Here is a 7,478-nt window from a genome sequence, read left to right as displayed (position 1 = left end):
TGTTCTTTCTGATTTCTACTTGGTTTGCTATGTTGTCCAAATTCTCCAAGTGTTGTTTGAGTGATAGTGTTCTTAGTTGAATCTTTTGTGTATTCTGCAAAGTAGGCTAGGTTTTTTTTCATCTGTAATGTGAATACTGTGGCTGCTTAGGCATATTGTTTGTGATGATTTTTTGATATAGATGCTTTTTTTTGCTTCTGATATGAGTATGAAAATGAGGGTTGCCTAGCGTTTTCTTTGTGTATGATTTTTGATGGCTCTCTATTTTTTTGGTCCATGTTCTTTGCTTACTGATGAATTTATATATGGAGAATTAGGGTTTTAATATGATGTGTCTTGATGGGAAGATAAGTATACAGAGGAATCAAAGTGGTTTGGTATGTGTTTTGTCATTTTAGTGAATATTACTCTACTATACTTTCTACATTGTTGAATATTGTCTTGTTGTGAAATTGAAACCTTGTTGTACTTTTTACCATTTCACTGCAGCAGCAGTTTTCACTTCCCTCTCTTTTTGAAAATTTGAAAATTTCTGATTTTTGTTCATGTTTTGATTGATTTGTGCTCTCTTTGTTGACTAAACACTTCTCTTTACTACACTAGGATTTCTTGTGGATGATTGATTTCATGGCATGGACTACTTGAAGGTGAAGATTTGAAGATGGAAAGGCTTGAATAAATAACAAAAGAATGCTTGAAATGAAGTAACAGAAGAATGTAAATGGAGAGTTTTTTCTTCTTTTAGAATTAGGTCTTAAGATTTTTGAACCTCAATCTTATGTAACAAGAAAATCAACATGTAACAAATTAATGTGTTATAAGTTTCTAATGTGATGCAAATGATTAATTTTTTTAAAATTGAATTTCAAGTGAAAATTCATGGCAATGGGTGTTAGATTAAAAATCTTGAATTCTAACAAAACTCTTTGTGAGATATCCATTAAAATTGAAAGCAAAATGGGTGTGTGTCAAAGAGACACTAAGTACTGATGTAATGCACGCATGAATGGATGTGGTAAATGCATGGATCATGACAAAGAATCATGCAAGGTTTAAATTGGCTAGATAATCATCCTTTTTTCAAGAACTTAAGATCAAAAGGTTCTTATGTTATAAGCATACCCCAATCAAAATGAACCAGATGAACCAATAAGTTTCTATTTCAGTGACCTCTAATGATGCATGACACGAATGTATGAATTGGTCAACATATACAATCAGATAGACCTCCAATCCTTGACCAATGACTTGACTTATTGCATGAAGATACAACTTTATTCCCATACCAAATGGTCACAAGAAGTTAATTCAAATAAAGAGATGTTGATGAATGAATGCATATGAATCAGGTAGGGCAAAATTTAAGGTATGACAATAACAATTGGTTTTAATAACCAGATATAACATATGAATTATATATGGTTATGGATTGACTATGAAAACTAACCTTCCATGAGCATTTCTAATCATAGATTAGAAATGTTGAGACCACCCTCAATGAAATTCTTGCTTTGATCACCATCATTGATATACACCATAAGCGAACATCCTTGGATCATAAGCTTCACATTATAACCATTGTATACTTTAGAGTGTACACATTTCTTTTCACAACTTCATTTAATACGTGCTACAATTTTATGAAAGCTACAAAGCATCCTTTCAAAATATACTAGGTTTTCACCTTTGGCACCCAAATATTCTTGGGTCCCGGTGTGTTATTAGTTCTAGAAGGTATAGGGTTACTACATTTAGACCTTATGAATTTCAAAAAATAAAACGGCTCTAAGTGGCCAAATATATTACAATGAGAGCATTTATAAACAGGTCGATTCATTTTCTTCCTGTTTATTTCTTTAATATGTTTTCTATTATATTTAAAACATAATATAATTTTATTTAATGAAGGCTTTTGACTTTATAGAATAAAGTCAAGGTTTTCTCTGTACTTTGTAAATTTACTTAGGGTTTCATGCAAGTCTGTTACTTCCTTTTTTTATCGAGGCATAAGTCTCACATGTTCCAGTTGAGATTCTAATATTAGTTATTTCAAAATTAAGTGTTTCATTACTCTTTTAAAAAAACTCAAGAGAATACTTAAGTTATAAATTTCACTTTTTAATATTATTTTTCCTCGATTAACTCAGCACTTAATTGAAACAACTGCTTGTAAAATAAATTTGTTACCTCATGGGCATCTTCCTCATGGGATACTTTCAAGAAGACTTCATCTTCTTCATTGGAAGAAGATTCTTTGAGGATTCTTCTTGAGGTTGATTATTCAGTGTTTGAAGAGGTTTTATTCTCTCTTATCCTCTCAATGATTCCACTAGATGAGACTTATTCTTCTTCATTTCCTCTTACAAATGAAGTTCCTTCATTTGATGTTGAAATATCCGAAGATCGTTAAACTATTGAGACAGTTCTTTTGAAGGAGACCATATGAGTTGTCTTGTAGGAGTTAGATCAAGTTGTTGAGGATTACTCAAGCTTTTAATTTAAGCCTTCATCTTTAAGTAGTTGAGCTAATTCGTTCAAATTCTCTATAATTTCTTCCTTCTTTAATTTTTCCTAGAAGTCATAAACACTCTCATTTTTTGATTTAAGAATTGGATCATTTTTGTGATTTCAATTCTCAACTCTCAGATATTTATTAGTGACAAATATTCTAATGATATTTCTAACATTTATAAATCTAGAAAAACACTTAAGAATAAAACATTCATTTTCTTTGTCTCGGTGTGTTCATTCGCCCTTGTTCGATACTTAGAGAAACTTCATATATTATTTCAAGAGTGTCTCACATTCTTTTGGAGGATTTTCAATTATGAACATAAAAGAGTTGATTATCATCTAAAGACATAACTAAAAAAAATTTAGTTTTGAAATCAATTTCAAATTTTCTCTTTTCCTTTATGGTCCAAAAAAATCAAGTTTATCTACTACTTTTCCATTTATATGGTGAATAGATATAAATGGACCACTGACTATTGTTTCTCACAATTCAAAATCAAAACTTAGAAAAATATTTTAAATATAGTTTTCTATAATTCAAACATATCACCATTAAACGGTGAAGGTGTGTTTAGGAAGAATCTCTTGTTAGAATTCGTGTTGGAAGGCATCCTCCTCCTGAGATGATTAGTCTTTAAACAAGAACTAGACTTTGATGCCACCTGCAAAAATTATGACTCCAGACACAAAATGGGAGTGAATTGTAGGGGTTTGAAAACGACAATTAATAACTAAATTGTTATCCAAATCAGAGTTTAAAACCATTTTGATGAAAATGTTTAAATATCTAAGTGAAAAAACAAAGGTAAAGAAATTATGCAAAAAGTAAAGAGATAAGGGAAAGAGATGACACATTAATTTATAGAGGTTCGGTCTAAATAAAGTGACCTAATATTCTCCCCAAGACATGATTTTGAGAGTATCGAGTAATGCTTATAAGCTTTTAGTAGGTTAATCTCACGAACCCCCTTATACAAGAAAATAAAGTTTCAGTTTAACATCCAACCAAACAACAAACAATGGACTGAAGTAGTTAATCTTCCTTCAAAACACGAACAAAATCTTTGAGTTGTTAGTCCCAAAGATAAATTGATATTTTGTACGGACTTATCTTGAACCAATATGGAGTTTTAACTTGGCTATCCTTCGAACCCAATCAAGGTTTTACACGGGTTGACCATGAACCGAATCGAGATTTTACACCTGGCTGATCTCAAACCAAGTATAACTTTTACACCGAGCTAAGCTAAAGTACTGAAGAGAAGTTTTTTCACTGGTTATCTTCAAAAGCCTAAAAAGAGAGCTTTTCCTTAAGTGGCTCAACTCACAAACCAAACGACTGACTTAGTACTAAATACCCAAAGAAAGCTTTTAATGGGTTTAGCTTTAAACAAACAAGCACTTCCAAAGAAGAAATATTAACTTAAGAGAGAAAAAATAGCTCTTGGTGAATTTACTAATATACCCTTTCAGAAATAAAATTCCTCACTTAAACGCCAGGACTTTCTCAAAGCGCTATGGCTAAATCAAAGTGAGAGAAAGTAAAATAATATATTTAGAGAGATAAGTTAGGAGAGTGATATAGCTCATGATTATGGATATGAAAAAGTGAAATGAGAGACCTCTATTTATAGTCTAGAGTCTAACACAAAAAAGGAAATTATCCATGGGCCAAATTAATGGTCAAATTGATTGGGTCCTTATGCTAATAGATTAGATTCTTCAAATAATCAATTATAATTGCCCATTTTGGAAATATTTGATAGAGACTCATTTTCTTTCATTAAGACATTGTCACAATTTATTATTAACATTTTTTCCCTTATCCAATCGATTGGAAATATACTCCACTCGATTGGGTAGTTTAAAAAATATGGCATGATCATTATGAATGTTCCAAATTCGTTTGGCTAGGTTTCAAAACATTTTTAGTTTTTTTTATAGAAATAGAGGTTTTATAAAATATTTTAGTGAGTGTGTTATTCATCCATATTAATTTCTAAAATTCCTTTGTGTTTTTACAAAACACTGATTACTCATACACGATTAAACGATCTTTCACACTTTCTCTATTTCATACTCTGAAGCTTCAAGACTTTATCGAATATACCAATCATATAAGAACTTGCTTGAGTCTTCTTGTCTATTATGGTTGAGATATATTATAGTTAGATTCCATTATCAATGGTCATTAAACACTAACTCTTCAGCTTTATTTGGAGAAAGAACTTGAACAAACTACCTTATGTATCTTTGACCGCCGCTTAACTTACTTGCTTGACTTTATGCTTTAAGGTAATATTGTATCTTCATAAGTTGTTATCAAGGATTTCATATTCATAAGTTGTCATCATTAAAATCAAACCATGATAGTCATGACTTGCTTTAGATTTTGATCCCTTCTTATTTAGGCCTGCAAGCACATAGTTCCACATCTTTTTCATTCTCCCAACCATATATGAGATTCTGTGCTCCTCGACCTCTCTATCTTTATTCAATTATGGGTTATTCTTCATATTTAATATATGAATGCTCCCTATCCAATATGTTGTTCAATATATTGACTCGTTGTGACCCTAACTTCTCGCAGAACATACAATCCGACCTTAACCCCTTATTGAGTATCCAACATTTCAAACTGTTATCTGACCCATACTTTTACACCTATCTTTGTGAGGTGATCAATGTAATCACTTAGGGTTTCCTTCTTGTTTTTATATATTTCATTGAGGACAAAAATGGTTATGGATTTATGTTTTTACGCTATAAATTGAGCAGTGAAAGAGTCACGTAACTCTTTCCAGGAACTTATGATTATGTTCGAGAGAGCTTGAAGCATGTTATTGTGGCTCCCATGAAAGTTAACATGAATAACTTGAATTTCACGAATCCTCGAGCTTGATAATATTCCATTAGTGAAACACTAAGGATGAGTATATGCTTTGGTTCTCCTATATGCTTGCTGCATAAAATGGTATCGGGCATAGAATTGTTCATCGAAGAAGTCAAATGCATGTTTTCTTTAATCCAGACTACTCTTTCAGTGAGAAAGTGTGAATTTTACTGTTGTACTAGGTTATATATATTATTCAACAGATTGTCCGTTCCTTGTGCGCCTAAACTAGCTTAGAGTTGTTAGAGACTCTGTAACATTTCCTACTCAGGAACTATACATTGTGACAAATATTGTTTTTAAGCTTGACCTTGGGAAAGTTGCATAAGAGGTTAAAAGGTTATAAGAGCTTGAAAGGCTCTATGTCTGGTTATAGGAGATGCTATAATTTGGGGCGTTGAAACCGTATGAGGAGTAACTAGGACCGAAACATTTTCAGTTAGTGAGAGAAGCGGAACCTCCCTTGTTGGATGTGGAATGTCGATCAAGCTAGTTGGCCCGATGTTGGCGTTTTAGCGACAGTCAAGAATGTCTCTTTCAATGATACCATGATACTGAGGATTGAATCTATGACCTTTGTGAGGAAGAGACCAGTGCTCTGAAAGGCATAAGATAGGTGATCTGAGATCGTGGTGAAGAGATGGTGACTCTTTGTAGAAATTTGTGAGAATCAGAAGTCGATTCCCACATATGACACCACTGTTCCATACTGGAACCAGATATATGTGTATATCGAACAAACTTGAGCTTCAATATGGTGGTGTGAACTTATTGTACGACGGAGCGGGGGTGAAGTTGCAAGGCTAACACTCCATCGCTCAAGTCGGTGAGAGAGAGCAGTTTGAGTGTGTGAATGAGAGAATACCTGAAATGTCGCGTGTTATGCTTTATATAAGACAAATAGCTAAATAGTTTCCATGAGATCCTACACCTTACGCCGGTAACCGTTCGACCAAACCCAACGGTGGGAGGTGTGTTCGAGGACAGAATCTCATGCCTTCAACTTGGGTGAAGTCTCACTTGATCTTCCTGTCTTTCTACGCGATGCTTGCTATCACTACGCCAAATAAGGGAAAAGAGGGCGCTTTTTTTTGCCTATAACAACGCTTTAAAGCGCCCTCTAATCTGGTGCTGGCATAGGTAAAGACAGCGCTTTTTTTCCTGGTGAAAGCGCTCTCTAAAGTGGCTCTTTAAGCCCTTTAAGGGCCACTTTAGAGGGCGCTTTTTAAAGAAAGCGCCCTCTAAAGTGGAAACTTTTAAGGGTTTAGAGGGCGCTTTTACTGGAAAGCGCCCTCTAAAGTGGAAACTTTTAAGGGGTTAGAGGGCGCTTTTACTGGAAAGCGCCCTCTAAAGTGGAAATTTAAAGGGTTTAGAGGGCGCTTATTTTGGAAAGCGCCCTCTAAAGTGGGTGGTTATTAAAATTTTTTTATTTAAAAAGCGCTATATTTTTTTATTTATTTTAGACAACCTGTATATTGAAGCAGTACACCTAAAACTGTATAATTTGAAGCCCTTTTTCACACATTGCATTCAACAAGCCTTATATACAACAATCCATACATATACAACAATCCACTGATATATAATCGTTTAACTTCTAAAGATTCTAAATATACAACCAATTCATAACTTAAAAAGAAATAAAACTAAGTAGCAAAAGCATCTCTGAGATGTATGTTTTTTTTGCTAGCCGCAGTCTTCTTAGCAACAACCTCTTTTTGTTCAATATCAATAGCATGAATCTAAAATATCATAAAATTAGTTAGGTGAAGTATAAGATCAAGAATTAACATTTTCTATGCATAAATATCATATAATTGTGTTTATACCTTTTTTTTTTATGCAACTGACTCGATTTGCTGTAATAAAAGCCATTTTACCTGTAATAAAGAAAACAATTAAAATCATTTGACCTGTACCTTTTTCACTAAGTTCTCTTTCTTTTCTTGGTTGGAATATGTTCTACATGTCTCTTAACAACACGGACGGTTGGATTGATCCAAATACCCTCATTATGATCATTTCTAATATATGAATCATTTGATATAATATTCTCATCTTGATCATTTCT

This window comes from Lathyrus oleraceus, chromosome 7 (assembly GCF_024323335.1).
Source record: "Lathyrus oleraceus cultivar Zhongwan6 chromosome 7, CAAS_Psat_ZW6_1.0, whole genome shotgun sequence".
NCBI lineage: Eukaryota > Viridiplantae > Streptophyta > Magnoliopsida > Fabales > Fabaceae > Lathyrus > Lathyrus oleraceus.
Note: the sequence above shows the minus strand (reverse complement) of the source record.